General features: G+C 47.6%; 1 long non-coding RNA gene across 1 annotated transcript in view; it reads left to right on the plus strand.

Moving 5' to 3' along the window:
- The window catches only part of LOC119954078, a 69,170-nt gene extending 53,026 nt beyond the window's left edge, over positions 1-16,144 (plus strand). The window contains exon 4 of the long non-coding RNA XR_005458161.1: positions 16,025-16,144. This is a non-coding gene — a long non-coding RNA (uncharacterized LOC119954078). The remainder of the gene's footprint in view (positions 1-16,024) is intronic.
- Positions 16,145-24,957: the final 8,813 nt, after the last annotated feature.

Raw genomic sequence — 24,957 nt, forward strand, 5'->3', positions numbered from 1 at the left:
GGACATTCTGAATTCTCCCTCAGTGTACCCCAACAGACGCTGGAGTGTGGCGACCAGGGGATTTTCGCAGTAACTTAATTGCAGTGTTAATGTAAGCCTACTTGTGAGAATAATAAAGATTATTATGATTACAATGCCAGGGGAGCAAACAGTCTGCTTCAGGCTGAGACTGTGGTTGGGAGAGTTGGGTTTGCTTGTGAGGGAAAAGGAGTTTGAGGTGGGGACGGAACATATTGGTGTCAGTCTTCCCCATATTTAATTGGAAGAAATTTCTGCTCATCCAACACTGAGTACACCAATTAGTAGCTAACCTTCCCACAATAAGAGAAACTACCCAAAGTGGCCCTATGTCCCGACAGTTTGAAAAAGATGCTCTGGTCGCCTTATCTGGCTAATATCTTTCTACCTTGCCACAGGAGATCCGCTAGTTCAGCTTTCACCATTTTAGGTCCAGTTTATTCAGTTCTGATATGGCATTTTGCTTCGACATATTTTGTGTCAAATTAGTTCCATGGTATTATATTCAAACACTGCATTCAAGGCAGATACTCCAGGCATCAGCATATCATTCTCCCAAAATCAACTGATTCACCCCTTTCAAGTAACTCTCTCTGTGTAGGGTTTCCCTACTTAGTGCAGCTGTGACTCCTGCAAGGCAGCTACATGTTTCAACTGTGATACAGGGATAAGAGCCCATTGCATTTGAATTAAATAAAACAGAAAATGCTACAAATACTCAGCAGTTCTGGCAGTGTCTGTAGACAGAGAAACAGCGTTAATTGTGGAATCTTCTGCCCTCTCCTTGGCAGGGGTGGGTCGCAGGACCATTTTACTGAGCGGGGAGATGGTAGGTAGGGATGCTGGCACCTTCTCACCTTCACCCCATTTAAGTAAAAAATAAAATGTAGAAGCAATAGCATAGTGGTATTATCACTGTACCAGAACCCCAGGGTGCCAGGGAAATGCTCTGGGGGTCCTGGGTTCGAATCCCATCAGAGCATGTGATAAATTTTGAATTCAATAAAAAACAATCATGAATTAAATGTCTAATGATGACCATGAAACCATTGTTGTTAAAGACCATCGGGTTCACTAATGTCTTTTAGGGAAGGAAACCCTTCTGGACTATATGTGACTGCAGATCCACTCTTGAATCCCCTCTGAAATTGCCGAACCAAACCTCTCAGTTCCAGTGGCAATTAGGGATAGACAACAACTGCTGGCCCAGTAAGAGACACCCGCACCAAATGAATGAATTTTTAAAAAGCCCAGGCCTTTTGAGGCTCTTAAGTGGCCAATTAATGACCATTTATGGGCAACATCTCACCACTGCTGGTGTTAACTCAGCAATGAGTGGGGGGCTCGCCATGCGGGGGGGGGGGGGGGGGGGGGCACCATGTGCATTAACTGGCAATCACCTGGGGCATGGTGGGGTTGCTCATTCATAGACACTTAGTGCCTGATTGGCAGATGCTGCTCAGAGCCATCCTAGTCTTTGGTGTCAAACCCGTAACACTCTTCCTTCCTGTGGCCTCCACCCCATGAGCCCACTCCCATCATCACTCACCAGTGCCTCCTTGATCTGAGGTCTTAAGTGGCCATCTTAACTGCAGTAGCCATTTGGAGGCACTGCTGAGTGCAGAAGAGCTGCCAGCCTCTGATTGTCCAGTCTGCTCTTTTTAAAAATAAACTCAAGTATCCAATTCATTTTTTTCCCCCAATTAAGGGGCAATTTAGCGTGGCTAATCCACCTACCCTACACATCTTTGGATTGTAGGGTGATACCCACGCAAGCATGGGGAGAATGTGCAAACTCCACATGGACAGTGACCCGGGGCCGGGATCCACGGCGCCATGAAGCAGCAGCGCTAACCACTGTGCCACCGTGTCTAGTCAGCTCTTGGCCAGTGGGATTCTGACCCTGGGTTCCTTGATCGCACGGGAAGGCCCACTGATGCTCTGCCATGTGCCTGAGTGGCACAAGGTAGGGCAGGTCTTCTTTCAATGAGGCGACACTGAGATGTCGCCGGCTCCCCAGCCAGCAGCCAACAACCCTGTCGCCTCCACAAGATTCTATCCAGCATTTCAGAAAAACGGTTTTTCAGCGGAACCTAAAATCCTTTCTCTATTTTTATTTCTGTTTTCCTGAATTGCACTATTTTGCTTTTGTATGTATTTGAATGCATTTGTCACTGCAATTGTCTGGAAAAAGTGTTGGAAAAGTTTCCCTTAAAGAAAGTTCTTAGTTTATTTACGACACACATAATCTGAATCAGAAAGCAAGATAAAATGGAATTACATTCATGGAACAAGGTCATAGTATTCCTGCAGCGCAGAAGGAGGCCATTCAGTCCATCGCGTCTACACTGACCCTCTGAAAGAACCCCCTACTTACGACCACCAGATGTCTGAAATTGCTTTACTGTCAATGAAGTAACTGTGTATCCTGGGTGGGATTTTCCACTCTCGTCCGTGGCAGGACTTGTTGTGAGCAAGAATGGATAATTTGATGTTATGAAGGAAATGTGACAGCCTATCTATAAACAGCAAACTCCACATGCATCAATGTGAGAACGACCAGATATTGGCCGCAATTCTCGGAAATCACCCTCGGCTGGGATTCTCCGGTCCCACTGCAATGGATGGAGTTTTGTCTGAACGTCAAATTCCCGATTCTCGCAGGCAGCCATGGCAGGGTGAACGAGACCCGGAGCATTCGCCCAATTCTGGCTTTGTTGATTGAGGGATAAATATTAGCCAGGGCACCAGAGATAACTACATGATATCATGGCAGATTTTACATTCACCTCAGCAAGCAGCTGGGGCTTCAGTTTAAGTTCTCATCCAAATGACAGCACCTCCAACAGGGCAGCACTCAGTACTGCACTGGAGTGACAGCCTTGACTGTGTGCTGCTCAAGCCCTCGAGTGGGGCTGGAACCGGGGACTTTGTCACCTAGAGATGAGAGTGCTACCAACTGTGGCATCAGCAAGAAAATCTCTTTGAACGGTTCACTATACTTTACAATCACACTAGCTGTTGACAGGAATTGTGTGCAGAGCACAGAGCTTGCAGTGGCAGTTGGGGTTGTGTTGTCAATTCCCTCACCACTGAGTTTCCCATTTGGTTGCATCATAGGAGAGGTTCTGAGTGAAGATTTCCCTGCAGTGAATGAGAAGGCGAATAGGAAACTTATTTCTGAGTGACCGTACGGTGCTCCCCAATTGCTCATAGAGGAACATAGACAGAAAACTTCTGATATGTTATGGAACTGAATAAATTAAAAATAAATTGTTGATTTTATAGGAGCTGTCTATGCAGCATTTATTCAACAGATCGAACTGACGTATAATCTCCCAACTGACAGGTTACCCAACAATGATTAACTGTGTTAATTCCAGGACCTGGCTCCCTCCGCTGGATGCACAATAAATTTCAGGCCTCAGTTATACTGCTGCTTCTGAATTTAAGCAATATGAAAATAGCAGCTGAGCCTGGCATGAGACCTGAATCTTGAATGCAACTCAGCCAATCGATTTGAGAATCTCTTTGGAGGCTCTCCCACCTTGCTTGGGCTTCACACCTTTGATAGTAGCTGATTTCCGAATTCTGCAGTATAACTTTGGCCTTGTTGATTAGGCTTCACGCCAATCTAAGGGCAACGCACCATTTAAGAACGAGATGAGGAAGAATGTCTTCTCTCAAAGGGTCAGCAGTCTTTAGAATTCTCCAAAGAGGGGGAGGGGGCAGGTCAAATGTTATGGGAGGGCTCTTATTTCTTGTGATATGATCATCTCACCTGCAACTGCTACATTGCCCAATGTATAATTTCGCAAGTTCTATGAGCTTCCTGATGAAGGTACAGACGTAGGAATAGGTATTCAACAAGCATGCAGGTACAGCAGGCAGTAAAGAAGGCAAATAGTATGTTGGCCTTCACAGCGAGAGGATTCGAGTACAGGAGCAGGGATGTCTTGCTGCAATTAATCAGGGCCTTGGTGAGGCTACACCTGATCTATTGTGAAGTTTTGGTCTCCTTATCTAACGACGGATGCTCTTGCTCTCGAGGGAGTGCAGCGAAGGTTTACCAGACTGATTCCTGGGATGGCGGGACTGACTTATGACGAGAGATTGAATCCGATTCAATTTGCTGGAGTTTGGAGGAATGAGGGGAGAATCACATAGAAACTTATACATTTCTGACAGGACTGGACAGGGTAGACGTAGGAAGGATGTTCCCGATGGTGAGTGTGTCCAGAATCAAGGGTCATAGTCAGAGGATATGGGATAGACCATTTCGGACAGAGATGAGGAGAAATTTCTTGACCCAGAGAGTGATTAGTCGGTGGAATTAGCCGATACAAGAAGTAGTTGAGGCCAAAACATCTATGTTTTCAAGAAGCACTTAGGGCAAAGGGGATCAAAGGATATTGGGCAGCGTGGTAGCATAGTGGATAGCACAATTGCTTCACAGCTCCAGGGTCCCAGATTCGATTCCAGCTTGGGTCACTGTCTGTGCGGAGTCTGCACATTCTCCCCGTGTATACGTGGGTTTCCTCCGGGTACTCCGGTTTCCTCCCACAATCCAAAGATATGCAGGTTAGGTGGATTGGCCATGCTAAATTGCCCTTAGTGTCCAAAATTGTCTTTAGTGTTGGGTGGGGTTGCAGGGTTATGGGGATAGGGTGGAGGTGTGAGCTTGGGTAGGGTGCTCTTTCTAAGAGCCAGTGCAGACTTGATGGGCTGAATGGCTTCCTTCTGCACTGCAAATTCTATGCCAAAAATGGGGGGGAAAGCGGGGTTAGGCTATTGAGTTGGATGATTAGCCAAGATTCTAATGAATGGCGTAGCAGGTTTGAAGGGCTGAATGGCCTCCTCCTGCTCCTATTTTCTATCTCTCTATGTTGTAGTGATATCAGCCCAATGATGTGCAGGTTAAGTGGGTTAGCTATGCAAAATTGCCCTTCAATGTCCAACGATGGACAGGTTATGTGGGGTTGCGGGCATAGGGTGGGGGAGCGGGTTTAGATAGGGTGCTCTTTCGGAGGGTTGGTGCATACTCGAAGGACTGAATGGCCTCTTCCTGCACTGTAGGGGTTCTATGGACAATGGCTGATGCTGCCAGTCAAGTTGTTATCGTACCTGCAACTATTATATTATTGCACATGATGCAATGATAGAAGAGAACAGTGTGATTTCTATTTGAATCCATGACTCTATAACAGAATATTCGTATAATTACAAACATACAAACATCTGAGTTAGGAGGAGGAGGCCACTCGGCCCCTCAAGCCTGCTCCGGCATTCAATAAAATCATGGCTAATCCAATTGTAACCTCAATCCTACATTGCTGCATACCTCCGATAACCTTTCACCCCCTTGTTAAAGAAGAATCTATCTAGCTCTACCTTAAAAATATTCAAGGACTCTGCAGCCACTACCTTGTGAGGAAGAGAGTTCCAGAGACTCTCAAACCTCTGAGAGAAAAAATATTCTCCTCACCACGATCATAAATGATGACCTCTTATTTTGAAACAGTAACCCCTAGTTCTAGATTCTCTGACATTCTCTCTATAGCCCTGTCAGGATCTTAATTGTCTCAATCAAGTCAAAAATAAAGTCAGGAACTGCAGTGTTTCTTTCACCCTCATGAAGGCCTATTGATAAGTCACTTGTGGAATCAAACCTATACTTCTCGTTTATATATAGAATACTTGGTTGTCCTTGGGCACCATCTACCAGCCGGGTTGCACCCAAATGGGAGCGTGAAGCGGCAGGTAGATGCTGAGAGATGCCTTCCGCGGGCTTCTCGACAGCCAGTATGCCTCGCGATGTCTACCCAGGTCTCACGAAGCATTGCGATCAGGATCCCGCTGACAATGGGCGGGACAAGCCTCGGTGCCTTAATAGGTTTAAAACCTGCTTAGGCGTGCTCACCCTGGATCTATCGCGCTCCAGCATCTTCAGACCTCTCCAGGAGTTCCCAGTTAGCCACTGTTCTACACAAATGTGGACCGGGCGGAATGGATCTAAGGGGTCTCCTGGGCCATCAGAATCGCTGGGTGTTCAGAAACATGGCAGGGTGGCCTAAGCCCTCCCCATTGAATGCAGACACTCTGGCAAAGCTGGCAGAAGCACTGCCAGAGTTGCAGCACCAGGGTGTCCGGGTGCCGGGGTGGCACTGCTAAAGGTCTGGGCCTTAGAAGGAGAGCGGGGCGGGGGAGTATTTGGGGTGGGGGGGGTGGTGCTGCAGGGCACGTATGAAGGGGCCTCCGGAAGGTTGAAAGGTTAAGGGTGTAAAGGGTGTGGTCCTGGAAGGGTGGGGGGACTATAAAAGGAGTGTGGGAAGGCCTGAAAAGATGGGCCCCTCAGCGACCCTATAGCAGGGTGTTATCACTTTGGTTGGAGGGGGTGGGGGGTGCGGGGCAGTGCCCATGTGTGTGGGGGTGACATTGTCCATGGCTGGGAGACGTGATGGACCCTCAAACTCAATTAGAGATTGGGGCATCCTTTCAAAATGGTGGCCCGATCTCTGAAGAGCCTGTTTGGCCTGTGAGTTCAGCTCCCCAGTGATGAAAATAATTCTAAGTGTGGGCTAGCCCAGAGAGAAACTCCCCAAGCCCCACAAACATGTGGCTAGGTCACGGTGGAAATAGCCCATGAATCTAATATAGTTCTTTAGTCTTCTGGTTTCCTTTGTTATCTGATTGTAAAGCAGTCTTTCATGTTCATAGACAACTGTAAAAATGACATCCATTTTATCCATTTTTAACATTATTTTCTGAATTCATTGGGACACTCCACTTGCGGTTGCTCACATGAAAGCTGCCCTATAACTTGCCAATGTCACAGATAAAACAAATTATTTTTCTCCAGATGAAGGACTTAGTACTTGCTTGGATCTCAACTTCTTCGAACACTTGATACTTCTGACACTGTGCATAGTGAAAAAAGTCTGCACAACTACAAAGCTTTAAGGTGCCTTGTTCATCTTTGTGAACCGTGGTATTTTGCTTGCTCATTACAGGCACATGGTGTTATAGAAAGGATAATGCATGTCATTAAGGGTTTAAAGTAGATGTTATTTTTAGCCAGCAAAGACAATAATGGTTTAAAGATCTAGGTCAAGGTAGTTCTCAATTTATTTTATTGATCTCCCGTGGTCTCACAAGGGATTGGTGAATTTATTCTGTGGTTGGTACCCTTTTAACATTTTGAAGATAACTATTGCTTTGTTTGAGGTTGATTTGAAATCTATTCAATATATTAGAAGCTTTGAGTATAGCACGTGACACAATTTCAAGGCAGCCAAAACAAAACTTAGGTTTTTCAAACAAAAAATAAACTGACCAATACGCACACAGAAAGGGAGCGATTCTCCGAGCCCCGCGCCGGGCCGGAGAATCGGAGCAACCAGGCCACGACGCCCCGACGCCGGTGCGCGATTCTCTGAGGTGCGGAGAATCGGCGGCATTTGCGTTTGGCGCGTGCCAGCCGTGGGCCACTGGAATTGGCGGGGCCACCGATTCTCTGGCCCAGATGGGCTGAGCGGCCGCTCCGACACGGCAGAGTCCCGCCGGCGCCGTTCAGCCCTGGTCGCTGCCGGCAGGAACTCTGCGGGAACGCTGGGGGGGGGGGGGGGGGGGGGGAGGTTGTGGCCTGTGTGGGGGGGGGGCTCCTTCACCGGGGAGGGGTGGGGCCTCCGAAGGGGTCTGGCCCGCGATTGTTGCCCATCGATCGGCGGACCGGCCTCTCTGTCGGCGGGCCTCCTTTCCTCCGACGGCAATGCTATAGGCCTGCGCCATTGTTGTGCGGGGCGGCCTGGGGGAGGACGGCCACTGCACATGCGCTAGTTGCCGCCTGCCCAACTGCGCATGCATGGGACCCAAGGCGCCGCGTCTTTTACGTGGCACCGGGTCTCTGATGCCGCGCCGAGGCCCCGCCCCCGCAAATCACACCACGCCCCTGCCAGCCCCATGGAGGCCCCAGAATGGGGGTCTGGGAACGGGCGCGACGCCGCAGTAAAACTTGCCGGTTTTTACTCCAGCGTCAGCACTTAGACCCCCGTTGGGCGAATCCCACCCAAAGATTGAGTGTGCACATTGTAACTCTCCAGGTGTGGCCTCACCAAGGTTTGACTGGATAATTACTGGCTTATAGAACAACCCAGTCTATATAGCAACTAAAACCAGGAAACACAAGAAACACTCAGCAGGTTAGGCAGCAGCTGTGAAGAAAGGAAGAGTTAACATTCAAGGTTGATGACCTTTCATTAGAACTCCAGTTCCCATAGGTCCTTATGCCGACAAAGTTGTTCTCTTTTTTTTTTAACTGAACCATTACTCTGTAAGACTAGTGAGGGAAACCACAGACTGACCTAGGCCAAGCAATTGGTCACATTGGTACCAAAGCAGAATGAGCAAGTGTGCACATCGCAGTAAAATAAAACAGCAGGACAACTACCAAGACAGCCCTTGCTTAACTTGTGTGCTATCAAGGACTATAACTTATGTTTCGCTGTTTACATTGTACGTGCATTTAACATTCTGTAGGCGGTTAGTCTAATTAAATTGTCTCGAGTATCAAGTTCTTATTACTGGCAGTTGGGATGTTTGTAACAATATAATTGTTAATCACCATCGACTGCAGCCCATGCAGTGTTGCTCTCTTTAATATGCAACACAAATATGTGATAAAATGTGCCCTGTAAGCTTGTTTATAATCTGCAATGTGGCATATGCTGGCACTAATGTCTTGGAAACTACTTTGGATACTTGACAAAGTAATATTTATCTGGACCTGTATGAATTTTAAAGTGGTTGTTTAGCCTCACATTAGCGTTATAGAGAAGCTCCTGACACGAGAGAGTAATCTGTCTCTCCATTTCCCTAAACATTTATTATACTACTTCTTGGCACCTTCCAGCACTTTCGATGCTCTGACTGTAGCCAGAATGAAAACTGCTTCTTTAGCAGTGGTTTCTATTAGTGCAATTAATCTCTGACAATTCTTCTTGAATCCTAAGGGATTTTTATCAGTGATTTAGACAATATAAATAACCCTGTGGACAAAACTGTTAGTAAAATTCTGCAGACTTTACTGATATGAACCTCGCAATGCTGTTAAAATGGCTACCTTTGTGTGAACGTATATCAGAATGGGCATGTGGGCTGACTGACCCCTTCTAGGGCATAGATTTTTTTTCTACGTTTTAACATTCGCTGTAACCTAGGAGTCAAGCTGTCAGTATTACTATAGACTACATTAAGGTGCGGTGGGACCATCTTAGGTAAGTTCCCTCACTATTTCCATGATCCTTGAAACTCCCGCCTGATGCAAAGCCGCATTTCCTGATGGTCTGCAATTGACCAGAAGAGAAGTTCTTTACTGCGAGGAGGCAACACTTGCTCCTATCAGCACTCTTCAAATGTTAAATCTTTCCAATTCTGTCCTTCACCTCTGGCCAGTCTTCATTGCTTAGCTAGCAGTGTAACTCCAAGTTGCTGGCCCCCTATATGCATTGATATACGACACTATGGCGACACTTTTAATGAGTCATCTTCAAGTTTCCCAAAGAAAATCTGAAAAATAGCTAACGTACACGATTCTCTGGTCCCCTAGCCACATAGGTGGCACAGTGGTTAGCACTGTTGCCTCATGGTGCCAGGGACCCGTGTTCGATTCTGACCTTAGGTGACTGTGTGAAGTTTGTACATTCGACCCGTGTCGGCATGGGTTTCTACCAGGTACTCCGGTTTCCTCCCACAATTCAAAGATGTGCAGTTCAGGTGGATTGGCCATGCTAAATTGCCCCTTAGTGTCCGAAGGTTAGGTGGAGTTACGTGGATGGGTTGGGCAGGGCTGGTACAGATTTGATGGGCCGAATAGCCTTTTTCTGCACTGTAGAAATTCTATATTTCTTGGCGGTGTGCCGTTCGCTGGCGGCGGGATTCCCTACTCTGGCCTTTGTCAACGGGATTTCCCATTGAAGCCACCCCACGTCGTCAGGAAACCCGCAGGTGGGATTGCGCTCCCGGTGGGAACAGAGAACCCCAACAACCAGAGAATTCCAGCCCACAGCTCAAACATAGGTTTTGCTTTCAACCCTTCAACTCCATTGGTAACTTGTCCTCCCTCTCAAATCCCTTCTTTATCCGCTAATCCAGCTATTACATTTTGATCCACTGGAATATGAATAAGGACAGTGTTGTGTTAATATCCAGCTTTGTGGTACGGTCTTCTGCTTTGGATCTATACAAAATCTATACGCACACCCTTTAATTTCTATCTATTTTTTTCAGTCGGGATTAAGACAAAAATGGTTGATATCCGATTGTCTGCCAAGCTGCTCAGTCAAAGATTAGGCAAAAAGGAAGGTTTAGACATAGATGTATTTTCTGAGTTGGAAACAAATGGTGCTTTTATTCTTTCAATGTTTAAGTGATTCTGTTTTATAATGTGCAAATACCCCAGATCCTGGATAATACTATTTTGCTGCTTGTTATTGAAAAATGTATTAATATTTGTTCCTGTCATTCCATATGGCAGCATTGTAAGTCACAGGATAAAAATGTAAAAGATAGTGTAAACCACATTTCCTTAATTCTGACTGTTGCTCAGGAGACATGGGGCTGGATTCTCCGTTTCAGCCGCTAAGTGCCGGCACCAGCGGAGCATGTGTGGTCTTTTACGACCACAAAATCGGCGACCTCACCGATTCCTGCCTTCCGAAAAAGGCAAGAGGATTGTTATCTATAAAGAGCCACTAATGCGCCCCCTCCCCCACGCCTCCCCCCCTCCCCCCCCACCCACCCCCCTGCCGGAACAGCAGATATCAAATTACTAGGAAGTGCACAAAGACCCTTTACATTTCTGAGGCAAAGCTCTGGCCAAGATGGTGACCATGTTAAAAATCCAGTTATACCTCATCTCTCAAATGTATAACTTTTCAAAGAGATTTTACAGCACGACTTTAGCTCAGTTGGCTGGCAGCAGGTTCAGATGTAGAGCGAGGCCAACAGCACGGGTTCAATTCCCCTACCGGCTGAGGATATTCATGAAGGCTATGCCTTCTCAAATCAGCCCCTCACCCGAGGTGAGACGATCCTCTGGTTAAATCGCCCCCAGTCAGCTCTGACAAGAATGATGGCACAGATAATGAGAGTGGGCAGGATAAAGGTGGGCATAGGCACTGTGAATAGCACAAGCTCATCTGGGAAGGAAGTCATTTTCAGGTTAATGGTTATAGGGTCCAGGGTACTGAGGGGATGCTCGCAGGCAACATTGGGAGAGTGAAGGTCACATGAGGAGATCAATGGTGATGTGGTGGAAGTTAAAGGGTGACAGGAAGAGGCTAAAAGGTGGCAGAGGGAGGTTTTAAAATAGAAAGAAAGGCAGTGCTCTTGATGTCAACTGCAAAACTTTGAGGTGGGGGAAGGTGATGAAACTGGAGCTGAACTGCACAACTAAATGGGCAATAATAGTAATGGGGAGACTGTTAACAGCTTTCTCCTTTTGAAATCCTCACTGTTTGGTGCCGCCCACATGACATCAGGTCCTGCCCAGAGGGTTTTTTATAACAACGAGATCCCACTAAGTTGGAGAGTTGCCATTCATCCTGAGTCATTTGTCATCAACCCCAGTCAACAGTTAAGGAGGGAGTGAGGGAGGTGGATGCTTATGAGGGGCATGCAGGTGAATGGTAGCCCACTCTCATCTGCAAACTTCCAACCTCCAAGGAAATGTATCTGGCTAACAAGGGCTCATGTGATTAGTCTATCTATTTTGTCAAGTCATTTTCGAGGGCCGTGGGGGAAAGTGAAATAGTGTGTGTGGGAGGCTTCTCGCCCATGGCTCTCATCACCATTATCAAAGAGTGATGTTTCCATCTGCGGGCATCTGGTAGGCGGAGGAACACCTATTCTTAGTTCCCCAGGATGAACTTCAACTGAAGGGGTGAAGTGCATGTGACCATTAAAACAACAAGGAGCAAGAATAAAACCAGGAGAGATACAATTAATGCAAAGTGACAAATTCCACTATTGTCTACAATGAACCCATGCCACCAGTGTTGATTCAAAGCTTCTTAATTATCTGACTATCACTTTGTCTGCATTAATTCCTGACACCCGCAGTAAAAGCAGAGGCAGCCTGCTGACTGCAATTCTCTCTTGTCTATGGTTACTTTGGCGGACATCCTCCGGAAATCTGTGGCCTAGAGGACCCCACTCTGCTTTGGGTCTCCTGCAGGTGCACCCTCTGCATCCTGAGCAGTTATAGCTGATGGGGCCACTGGCAGAGGGGATTGGGAAAGACAGGACACTCTTGGGGAATCCTAGGCAGATGAGCCCAGAGTGTCTGCCTAACGCTACTCCTCATTTTGGGTGCCCAAGGCGCCGCTTTCTGACTCCTTGAGGAAAAGGACACCTGGACAGAGGTTCGAGATGCCCCGTCTACTTCACACCGAGACACTTGTGAAAAGCACCCAAAGCTATAGCGATGGAGTGCAGGTCTGAGTGCATATCTGACAGAAACTATGCATTCTGTGAGACTTGGATCTCGATGCTGTCTGCCAACCTCCTTTGCAAACTTCCATATGCTCACATGATGGAACCACAACATCAGGGAGCATGTGGATGCACTCCTCCATCCCCATGCCACTCTGTTGAGGGCCTCCAAAGCTCTGACTGAAGTTACGGTGCATCCCTTTGTGATGGCTTTGCAGGAGTGAAGTCATTGTCGTCTTCTTCCTCCAAGGCCCCTTGGGGGCAGGAGCATTCTTCTCTGGAGGTTGTTGGCCTCCCCTTCTGCTTACTGGCATTTAGAATGGAAAAAGAGAGAATGTGTACACTCGAGGCTGGCTTAAACATTGCACGCATCAATCATCTTGATTTTCTGAAGTTGTTGGAATAATGCATGCTTCCTCACTAGATTCATGGTAGAGGCTGATCTCGCCCTTGGCACAGGCACAGTCTCTATCCTCGCCTGGCACCTCGACAGTCTGCTCCTCAAATGGAGTCAGAGGCCAGATCTCCCGTCTTCGCTTTCTCCCTGCTTCTGTGGCTGTCTTCTCCTGCGTAAAGATAGATAGATGGATCGTGAGCATGTTTAATGAAAAAGCGAGCTGCTAATTCTGTGGTTGATAACCGACATCCTGACTCCTCAAAGCCAGACCACCACACACAAGATACACATCAAGAGTGTGATGAAATTCTGTCTACTTGCCCTGGTGATTGCAGCTGCATAAACTTTCATGAAGTGGGATATTGTCCAGGACAAAGCAATCCATTTTTTTGGCACCTCGACATCCACCTTCAACATTCAGTTGTTCCCCCACCATGTAAATGAAGTTGTCATAATGCACATCTATGTATATAATGGAGTGCAGACAGGCAGTGATTGACACACAGGATGACCAGTAAGCACACAGAACAGAGCAGCCAATCACCAGACAGGACACTACCACTATATAGACAGAGGGCACCAGGTTTCCCGCTCTCTCTGGACCCAGCTACTGATACAGTCAGAGTTCGTGAGCTAGCCAGTGCAAACACGATGCGGTAGCTAGTAAGTCTGGTCAGGCTAGTACTAGGTCACCAGTCAAGTCAGTATAGTGTCAACCCATAGTTGAACATGTATAGTAGTTAAGACGTTAAATAAAATTGTGTTGCATCTTATCAAGTGTTGGAGGTCTGCCTCTCGCTACACTGCATCAAGTGCAGTCCACATCGACCCAGCCTGCGTAACACATCAGAAGTTACAAATCAGATGAAGAAATAAGATTTTAAGGTGTTAATCCCAGGATTAGCAGCATCAGGTTAGCAACATAAAATGGCTGAATTGACATAAAAGCTCCCAACCTGAAATGGCTGGTAACTTGAATTATTGCAATGTGTATATTAAATACCAGAAGCCTTCAGATGACAAGGTGCCACACAAAAGGTTGCTGCATAAGATAAAGATGCACGGCATTAAGGGTAAAGTAGTAGCATGGATAGAGGATTGGTTAATTAATAGAAAGCAAAGAGTGGGGATTAATGGGTGTTTCTCTGGTTGGCAATCAGTAGCTAGTGGTGTCCCTTGGGGATCAGTGTTGGGCCCACAATTGTTCATAATTTACATAGATGATTTGGAGTTGGTGACCAAGGGCAATGTGTCCAAGTTTGCAGATGACACTAAGATGAGTGGTAAAGCGAAAAGTGCAGAGGATACTGGAAGTCTGTAGAGGGATATGGATAGGTTAAGTGAATGGACTATGGTCTGGCAGATGGAATACAATGTTGACAAATGTGAGGTTATCCATTTTGGTAGGAATAACAGCAAATGGGATTATTATTTAAATGATAAAATATTAAAACATGCTGCTGTGCAGAGAGACCTGGGTGTGCTATTGCATGAGTCGCAAAAAGTTGGTTTACAGGTGCAACAGGTGATTAAGAAGGCAAATGGAATTTTGTCCTTCATTGCTAGAGGGATGGAGTTTAAGACTAGGAAGGTTATGCTGCAATTGTATAAGGTGTTCGTGAGGCCACACCTGGAGTATTGTGTTCAGTTTTGGTCTCCTTACTTGAGAAAGGACATACTGGCGCTGGAGGGTGTACAGAGGAGATTCACTAGTTTAATCCCAGATCTGAAGGGGTTTGATTACGAGGAGAGGTTGAGTAGATTGGGACTGTACTCGTTGGAATTTAGAAGGATGAGGGGGGTTCTTATAAAACATATAAAATTATGAAGGGAATAGATAGGATAGCTGCGGGCAGGTTGTTTCCACTGGCAGTTGAAAGCAGAACTAGGGGGCATAGCCTCAAAATAAGGGGAAGTAGATTTAGGACTGAGTTTAGGAGGAACTTCTTCACCCAAAGTGTTGTGAATCTATAGAATTCCTTGTCCAGTGAAGCAGTAGAAGCTCCTTCAATAAATGTTTTTAAGGTAAAGATAGATAGTTTTTGAAGAATAAATAATTAAGGGTTCTGGTGTTCGGGCCGGAAAGTGGAGCTGAGTCTACAAAAGATCAGCCATGATCTCATTGAATGGTGGAGCAGGCCCGAGGGGCCAGATGGCCTACTCCTGCTCCTAGTTCTTATGTTCTTATGATGAGAAATTGGAATGTATCCAGAATAGACATCTGTACCTAGAGTTCATATCCTTGTTGAAGAAATTTTCTCTGAATGCATAATCACTTCAGATGAGCAATAATTACACCAGTAGTCCAGTGTAGACAGTTAGTTGATAGAGTCTTGAAGTAAATTGAACTTCTGGGAGGAAACCATTTACTTTTGGCAGGTAGCCAATAAGCCAGCCATTTCAAAACACACAATTGCAGGGGCTGGGGTGCCTTATTGACCCCGCCAATCACATTTTGGTTTAATTTTTTAACTCTCATTTGTGATTTGTATTTTTGTTTGAGGCAGTTTCCCTTTAAGAGACTGTTGCTTTAATTTGTCCCTCAGTTCATTTGATGCTGTTTAATGTGCTATTTATGTGAATCAAACTTAGTTTCAAAGAAAACATATTGACCAAGGTTTTCCGTCCCTGTTTGCGACTGGGATGTTCTGGTGCCGCCAGAGGTGAATGGCGCCACATTTCTGTTCTCTCTCATATAGATATAGAACATACAGTGCAGAAGGAGGCCATTCGGCCCATCGAGTCTGCACCGACCCACTTAAGCACTCATTTCCAACCCATCCCTGCAACCCAATAATCCCTCCTCCCCTTTTTGGTCACTAAGGGCAATTTACCATGGCAATCCACCTAACCTGCACATCTTTGGACTATGGAAGGAAACCGGAGCACCCGGAGGAAACCCACACAGACACGGGCAGACTCTGCACAGACAGTGACCCAGCGGGGAATCAACCCTGAGTCCCTGGTGCTGTGAAGCCACAGTGCTAATCACTTGTGCTACTGTGCTGCCCTTAAAGGGTCCGACCACCGATGAGACCAGACAATTCCGTCTTCACTAATCCTTGAATGAATATCGCTGATTAATAAACTAATTAATGGAATTTTGTTTTGTTATTGCAGACACTTTCTTTGAAAACAAACACCATTAACTGGAAGATAGCATGATGTGGAGATGCCGGTGTTGGACTGGGGTGAGCACAGTAAGAAGTCTTACGACACCAGGTTAAAGTCCAACAGGTTTGTTTCAAACACTAGCTTTCGGAGCACTGTTCCTTCCTCAGGTGAATGAAGAGGTGGGTTCAAGAAACATATATAGACAAAGTCAAAGATACAAGACAATACTTTGAATGTGAGTCGTGCGAATGAAAGCCAGGTTGCCTGTTGGTAGTCCAGCAAACGTGAATTGGTGAGATGCATCATTCTGCCATGGTATGTCGTTGTACTGAACTGAGCAGTAACAGTGTCCCGCAGTTGCAGAGCTGTACCATGTCGTACCAGTCGTAGTTCCATTGGTGTTATTTTTGTTGTGCTTGTTGACTTTGGTACGCTTCTTGCTATTGTCCTTGATGTTGTTGTTGTGGTGGTTGTTTTGTTGCCGTGTTTGCTGCGCTCAAGGACCACACTCTGTGGATAATATGAGTCCTTCACACAGTTACTTGTGTCAGCATGCTTTGTGGCATCTTCTGTTTCCTTGAGCGTGCCGTCACTGATTTTGCGGCGCTCCCCATCTGGAGTCATGTCCGGCTTACTTGAATCAGCTTTGGCTTGTCGATTCTCACCCGTCTGGAGTCTGGTCTGTTTCACCTGAGTCAGTTTTGGCTTGTCGATGCTCCCCGACTGGAGTCATTTCAGGTTCACTTGAATCTTCTGAGGTTTCCTGATTCTTTCCGTCTGGAGTCAAAACGTCCAGGAACCCATTTTCTTGTGGAAAGGCTTGAGCAGATGAGGATTGAATGAACGTGGTGTCACCTGAGTCATCAGTAGTCTCACCGTGATTGTCGAGTGCCTCTGTACTCACTAGCTGAGGTCTGTCACGTTGCACATCTTATATGGGAAGTGGGATGCTGTCATTACTTGTCGCACATACAGTGGGTATAGCCTCAGTATCGTCTTGTCATTCCCTTGAGCTGGATAGACTGTCAGAGTCTTCTTCTGGTGGCTCAAATAATATGGGTGGACTGCCATAGTCACTTTGTTGTTCACGTGAGCGTGGTAGATTGTCATAGTCTTCTTGCTGTGCACTTGAGCGTGGCAGACCTGCATCGTCTGCTGCTGGTTGCTCAGAGGAGGTTGCTAGACTCTCATGGTCTTGTTCATGCAAGGACTGCGCTCTGCAATCTTGTGTTCCTTTAATTGTGGAGTCTGTCCACGAGCTCGCTGCGGAGGCTTGTGTCACTGGCTGTGTGGAGACATGCAGTTGTCTCGCTGTGGAGTCTTTCATCGCTTTCTGTGTGGAGGCCGGGACCCTTCATGGTGCATGGACCATTCTCTGTGTGGAGTCGGGGACTCTTCGCGGTGCATGGACAACTCTCTGTGTGGAGTTGGGGACTCTTCGCGGTGCATAGACCACTCTCTGTGCGGCAGCAGGCCGCTCTCTGAAGGTTTGTACCACTCTCTGTCTCTTGGCGTCAGGCTGCAGCATAATCCTGCACTCACGAGTTGGGATGTCACATATGCTGGGCTGAGGATTCCCCAATCCGAAAAACCCGTCGTCGGGGTCTTCAATTTACACTTCTAGTTGCGGTTCGGATTTGGTGCTGGGGTAGCCACCTCCCAAGATGAAATCTTTGTCTGAGTCGTTGTCTTCCAAGACCATATAATCTTCTCAGGCAGTGCTTACTGCATGTTGCAGGGTTCTGCGGAGGTTACTTTCAGCTACTGGTCGAATTGCAGGCATTGTGCTGTCGTTCCAGGTGAAAGAATCGGGTTTTACGGCTTTAAATCTTTTTTTTCATGTTTTGGGACATTTCCCCTTCAAGTGGGCATGGTCCAGGGCCTCTGGCACCATAAAGCGTGTGACGTAGAGCGTAGGAAGTGATTGTGCATGCGCAGATCGATTTTTCTTTACTCGGGGCCTTTTTCGCAATTGCGCATGCGCGGCTTCTCGCGCATGCGCAAATCGACCTTCCCGTTCTGTGCACTCTTCACGTAACTGTGCATGTGCAGCACCAGTTCCAAGATGGCCACAAATCAAAACTGCCGTTTGTTGCTACAAGCCTACCTCGTGGTGAGTTTTGGCGCCTCTTTTACCGTTTTTCCTTGTATGTTCTTGGAATTTGTCCAGGACTGCCTGGAAGTCACTCTTGTTTTGCCCCTTTGAGTATTTGAAGGTCTGGAAGATTTCAGCTGCTTCTGGACCCGCGATGTTAAGTAGAAGCTTTACTTTCTCTGCATCCGCCACACCATCTAGGTTGGACACTACCAGGTGGATCTCGAATCTCTGCCTGAATGCACAGCAGTTTTCACTGAGATTGGCTTGGTACCTGAGCTGCTGTGGAACCGGATTCTTGAACATCATCTTGCCTGGGTACCGTTACTGGTTGTCACTGTTTGCTGAGTTGTAACTATATGGATTTAAACAGTTCATTCACTGGTACCATGTATTGTTATGCTCTTGACGTCGCATAAGCTGCTTCCTTGTTGTGCACTCTGACAAAGGAAGGTTCAGACTTGGAGATAGCTTTAACACATTTATTAAACTGTTAACGATTCTCCTACTTGGATTCGACTCTCCTGTTAATCCTGCTATAGCTACTCAGACTGACGAACCAGTTTGCTACAATCCACGTGGTGGGTGTGATGTGTTCAATCAACCCTGTGTATGCACTATATGTCTCCAATGGAAAGAGACTGAGCATGTGTGCTGTGTTCTTTTATATGGGTTGGTGTAATGTCCTCCTGTTGTAGTGGCACCTCTGTGTGTGTTTTGAATGCCCATTGGTTGTATCCTATCTTACTGGCCTATTGGTTGAATGTCTGTGTGTCATGTCTCTGGTGCCCCCTCTCGTGTCTATCTAGCCTACGTGTATTTACATTAACCCCTTGTGTATTTACACTGATGCATATCACCACAGCTGCCACCCATCGGCAGACACTGGGCCTGGGTGCAGGAGGCAGATGCTGTGAACGCCTTGAGCCCACTTGCAGGACCAAATAGCAGTGCTGCAAAAAACTGTACAACCTCCTCAGGACGGCAAGGGTGAATAGGCAGCACTGTGCCCCTGACACCAACCCCCATCCTATACACCCGTAGCCCCGACCCCCCCCCCCCCCTACCTGGAGGGAAACCGGAACCCACCTTCTGGCGGTGTGCGCGCACCACACCCAGCACCACATGATAGCACCCATACCGGCCGCCATGGCCACGGAGCCCACCAGCTACCCACCACTGGGCTGCATGTGTCCGACTGCCCAAAACTTTCTTTTTTTAAAATTTAAAGTACCCAATTCTTTTTGTTTTCCAATTAAGTGACAATTTAGCGTGGCTAATTCATCTTTGGGTTGTGCAGGTGAGACCCAGGGCAACATGGGGAGAATGTGCAAACTCCACATAGGCAATGACCCAAGCCGAAATCAAACCCAGGTCCTCAGTGCTGTGAAGCAGCAGTGCTAACCACAATGCCACCGTCCCATCCCTTGCCTAACACTTTCTGTCCCCCACCCACCAAATAGAAGGCAGCCCACAACCTGCCGGGAGAGGAAAATGACTGAACTCGGACCAGCAGACCTGCGGCCCCTCACTGCAGTGGAGCAGCTTGCGCTGGACCTGGTCGGTGGGCCCAGGGGGAGGGCTGTCACCGAGGTAGAGTTTGACATCGGGTGAACAAGTGAGATCCCTGCTAAGTTACGGTTTCCCATAGCACGCGTATCACCATCCCACCACCCTCACCGCACCAGCCCCCCCCCCTCACATTCCTCACCACACCCCCATCCACCACCACCAACCACACCCACCCCCCTCACACCACCCCCATACCCCCGTAGCATGAAACCTTTCAAGATCTCGGCACTCAGAGAATCACAATCACAGAGTTTTCACAGATACATAGAGACATAGACGATAGGAGCAGGAGGAGGCCTTTTGGCTCTTCAAGCCTGCTGTGCCAGTTTATCATAATCATGGCTGCTCATCCAATTCAATACCCTAATCCTACTTTCTTCTCATGATCTTTGATCCCATTCTACCAAGTGCCTTATCTTGTGCTTCTTGAATATATTCAATGTTTTAGCATCAACTACTTCCTGTGGCAATGAATTCGACAGGCTCACCACTCTATGGGTGAAGAAAAGTCTCCTAATCTCTGTCCGAAATGGTTTCCCCTGAATCCTCAGCCTGTGACCCCTGGTTCTGAATACAGTCACCATCGGGAACAGCATCCCTGCATCTACTCTGTCTAATCCTGTTAGAATTTTATAAGCATCTATGAGATTCCCCCCCCCTCATTCTTCTGCACTCCAGCGAGAACAATCCCAACCAAATCAATCTCTTCTCATATGACAGTCCCGCCATCCCTGGAATCAGCCTGGTAAACCTTCGCTGCACTCCCTCGAGAATAAGAACATTCTTCCTCAGAAAAGGAGAGCAAAACTGCACACACTATTCTAGGTGCGGCCTCACCAAGGCCCTGTATAATTGCAACAACACATTCCTGCTCCTGTCCTCGAAACCTCTCATGGTACAAAGAGGAGACCATTGGGCCTTTCGTCCTCCAATAAGCATTATGACTTAGCGCCACCCTCTTGCCTTTACCACATACCCTTGCATATTGTTTCTATTCAAATAATCATCCAGTAATCATCCTCTTGATTCCTCTTGAACCGCTCATTTAGTGAAAACGGTTTTTCTCACATAACATTTGTTTCTTTTGAAAATCACTTTAAATCTGTTCCCTCTCGCTCTCGATCTTTTTACAAGCGGGAACAGTTCCTACTCTTTCCAGACCCCTCATGATTTTGAACATATCTTTCCAATCTCCACATACTTACCCTCGCCAAAGGGAACAGACTGGAAGCATTCTTGTAAACCTCCCCTGCACTCTCTCCGATTCGTTCACACCCTTCATATCGTGCGGCATCCAGACCAGTACACAATGTTCCAATTGAGGTCTAACAAGTGTCTTATACAAGTTCAGCATAATCTCCATCCTTTTGTACTCTGTGCACTTCTTCAACTGGTCTTTTGAATATTACTGATTTTAATCGTTTCAGCTCTCAGCTTTTGAATTCAGCCACTAAACCTCCTGGTCTCCCTTCTCTTTTATGCTTTCGCACAATCCTTAAAACATACTGCTTTGTCCAAACCTTTAATCATCACTCTTAATATTTTCACATGCGGCTCAGTGTCAAAATTTGTTAGATAATGCTCCTGTGACGTGTTTTGGGACATTTCAAGACACTAACGGCACTACATGAGCCTACTTTTTTGTTGCTCTAGGATCATTTGCCCGAGTCAGAGTCCATTCGGAATGCAGGTACAACATTTGGAAGGCCTTGTGTCAACAACAGCAGTCCTGGCAGATGGAGTGCGAGGAGGGAAACCTTACAGTCCCAATGAATAAAATCCTGACAATGATGAAGCATTCAAAGACAGAGAGGTCACATTAACTGTGGAGAAGAGCTCTTTAGAATAGGCCAAATTGGAGGGAAAGGAGGCTACTGCAAAGCCTGTCCCCCCCCCCCCATTTACAAAATTAGGTCATTACCATTTAGGGCACGACGGTAGCACAAGTGGATAGCACTGTGGCTTCACAGCGCCAGGGTCCCAGGTTCGATTCCCCACTGGGTCACTGTCTGTGCGGAGTCTGCACGTTCTCCCCCTGTCTGTGTGGGTTTCCTCCGGGTGTTCCGGTTTCCTCCCACAATCCAAAGACATACAGGCTAGGTGAATTGGCCATGCTAAACTGCCCTTAGTGTAAAAAAAAAGGTTAGGAGGGGTTATTGGGTTACGGGGATAGGGTGGAAGTGAGGGCTTAAGTGGGTCGATGCAGACTCGATGGGCTGAATGGCCTCCGTCTGCACTGTACGTTCTATGTTCTATGTTGTTCACCATTACTCATGTCTACCAAGGTGAGACCAGATGAGGCTGGAAGAGACTCCAATGTATAGCATAGACCTGTTAGGCCCGGTAGCCTGTTTCTGCGCAGGTAATATTGCCTATAGAGAGCTGCTGCAAGAAGGGCACATATGGAGGGAAATGGGGCAGAAGATTCTTGCCTATTCTTGGAAAACTGACATTCTTATGTGGCAGGTGAGAAAAATGGGGTTTGTCGGCACTTCTGACGGAGTGCAAAGAGCGAACTTCCACAGTTCCACTTTTCCCCATTTATTTTTGCCACATCACATAATTTAATTGGGATTGTGAGGGAAAGACCAGTCTTCCTGTCTCTGATAATATGCGCTGCGCTATCGAAGACCCTTGAAATCATTACCTGCAAGAAAGGTGTGCAGAAAACAAGGCAAAGCACTCCCAGATCAGTGCTTTGAAAAAATAATTGGTTTCTCGCCACCCTACGGCGGGATCCCGATTTCTCACCCGGGTGTGGGCAGGTTGCATCGCAAACTGTTTGGCGCCTGGCCCAGTTCCTGTTTTTGGCCTCTCTCACTATTCACCGGCCTCATTTTGTTCGACTCTGTGAAGACAATGGGCGCAAATCAGTGACCACATTGCACCCGGTGCAAGTTCCCGATGGCAAGATCTGGATCGCACTCAAAAATGGCAGACTATCATTAACCCTCATTTGCATTCATTTCAATCTCATTAATTAATTATTTTTTAAAGGGGCAAGTTAGCGTGGCCAATCCACCTACCCTGCACATCTTTGGGGTGTGGGGTTGAGACCCACGCAGACTTGGGGAGAATGTGTAAACTCCACATAGACAGTGACCCAGGGCTGGGATCGAACCTGGGTCCTTGGCGCTCTGAGGCAGCAGTGTTAGCCATTGCGCCACCGTGTTAGAACATAGAACATACAGCGCAGAAAGAGGCCATTCTGCCCATCGAGTCTGCACCGACCCACTTAAGCCCTCATTTCCACCCTATCCTCATAACCCAATACCCCTCTGAACCTTTTTGGACACTAAGGGCAATTTAGCATAGCAAATCCACCTAACCTGCACATCTTTGGACTGTGGGAGGAAACCGGAGCACCCGGAGGAAACCCAAGCAGATGCAGGGAGAACGTGCAGACTCTGCACAGACAGTGTCCCAGCAGGGAATCGAACCTGGGACCCTGGCGCTGTGAAGCCACAGTGCTAGCCACTTGTGCTACCATGCTGCCCTTCAGTCTCGTCAATGAGATTGACATGAATGCAGCGATCTCCAGGAATTACCTGACTCCCCAGCGGGAAGTCACACGGGCGACGTTTATTATTCCTTTTTAAAAATGTGAAGCTGGCTCAATGGCTACTGAGGGGAAGTGAGGTGGTGAGTAGCCATTTCTATTTGCCAGCGTGCAGCTCAAGGGTACCAAAGCCCAGTGCTCGTGGGAGCTTGGGGCACCTCAGGAGGGTTGGGCTTGGTCGGGGGGCTGAAGTGTTCCAGGTCAGAGGTCACTCCTAGGCCGGGGCAGGGGTGAGGAACTCTGCATCTGTGAGGCTTTCAAGCCAACCCACAACAGGGGCAACCACAGCTGCAGCCTGTCTTTCCTACCAAACTCTCCCAGGACAAACCACTCCTGCGGCTTCTCTCCTGCAATTCAATTTCACTCCCTTTGACTGTCAGCAGCCTCTAGCTTCACAGCCGAAGACTATTTCAAATTAGGAATTAGCCTTGTTAGTTGTGAGATCACCGCACGCTCCACAAGTCTCAAATCTCTCCTTAAAGACACAGGAGGCATATCTCAAAGGATGATGAGTGTACTGTGGTCCAGTAATCTTTAATGCCTGAACAATGTGTCTGAACTCCAGCAGCATCAGCACTATAGCAGCAGCTGCCAACAATTAAAGACTAAAGAGCAGGCCTTCAGTACTGGGAATACTCTCGCGGCCAAAAGGTAAGTGTGTGGATGAGTGGAGGGAAGCTGAGCACGGCCTCCCTAATGTTCCCGTCAGAGGTCTGGGTCTATGGGCTCCTGATGTGACCGCAGGTAAGTGTGCAGCCCAAGGTTTGCCAGCACAACTGGCTTGCAGGTTGGCTCTCTGAGAGAAGGCAGGAGAGTCATGGGAATGGGGGTGGGAGGCTTGGGGGATTTGAGGGTCCCAGGATGGAAGACCTAACTGATTGTCGGACCCTCTCCTTCTCCAATTCCTTCCAGATATAACAATGTTTGCTGGTGTCTATTCTGTGGAGGCCCTCATGTTACTTTGGCAGAGGAGGCAGGCAGATGTCCTAGAAGGCAGCAGCGAAAAAGCAGGATGGAAGCGTCTCACAGGAAGATGATGTGGCACCTGTGCCACATCCTGGTGGGCTTGGCACTCCGTGGAGCAGGAGGACACTCGCTCCCAGTGGCTGTGAAGATCACCACAGCTCAACTTCGATGCCACTGGGTCATTCCAGGGCTCAAGTGGGGACCCGTGCAGCGTATCGCCGGCATCCGCTTGCAGGTGAATTTAGGAGGTGAGGGATGCTCAGTATGCCTGGGCATCAGACTACATCACCTTCGACCTGGACCACACCCACCAAGCTGATCAGGCGGCAGGATTTGCTGCCATCGCTGGGATGCCGCAGGTCCAGGGGCCACCGATGGCACGCATGTCTCTCTGCGAGCACCAGGGCATCCGGGAGTGCCCTATATTAACAGGAAGGAGTTTAATTCCCTGAATGTTCAGGACATATGTGACCACCACCTCAGAATCATGCACGTGTGTGCCCCCTCTCCTGGGAGTGTGCAGGATAGCTATATCCTGGGGCACTCGAAGATCACAGCAGGATGGGGCCAGGTGGGAGGCAAGGGTCTAACATGCCAGGATGACCAGGGAGGCACTCATTGTCTCCAGATTCTCCTAGGATGAGACTGTGTCTAACAACTCAACCCCTACCCCATTTCACACCCCCCATTGACCTCACCCTCCATTTCCCTCCCTGCCCCCATTCCTCTCCCCAATATCCCGTGCTC

Source organism: Scyliorhinus canicula, chromosome 19, assembly GCF_902713615.1.
Source record: "Scyliorhinus canicula chromosome 19, sScyCan1.1, whole genome shotgun sequence".
NCBI lineage: Eukaryota > Metazoa > Chordata > Chondrichthyes > Carcharhiniformes > Scyliorhinidae > Scyliorhinus > Scyliorhinus canicula.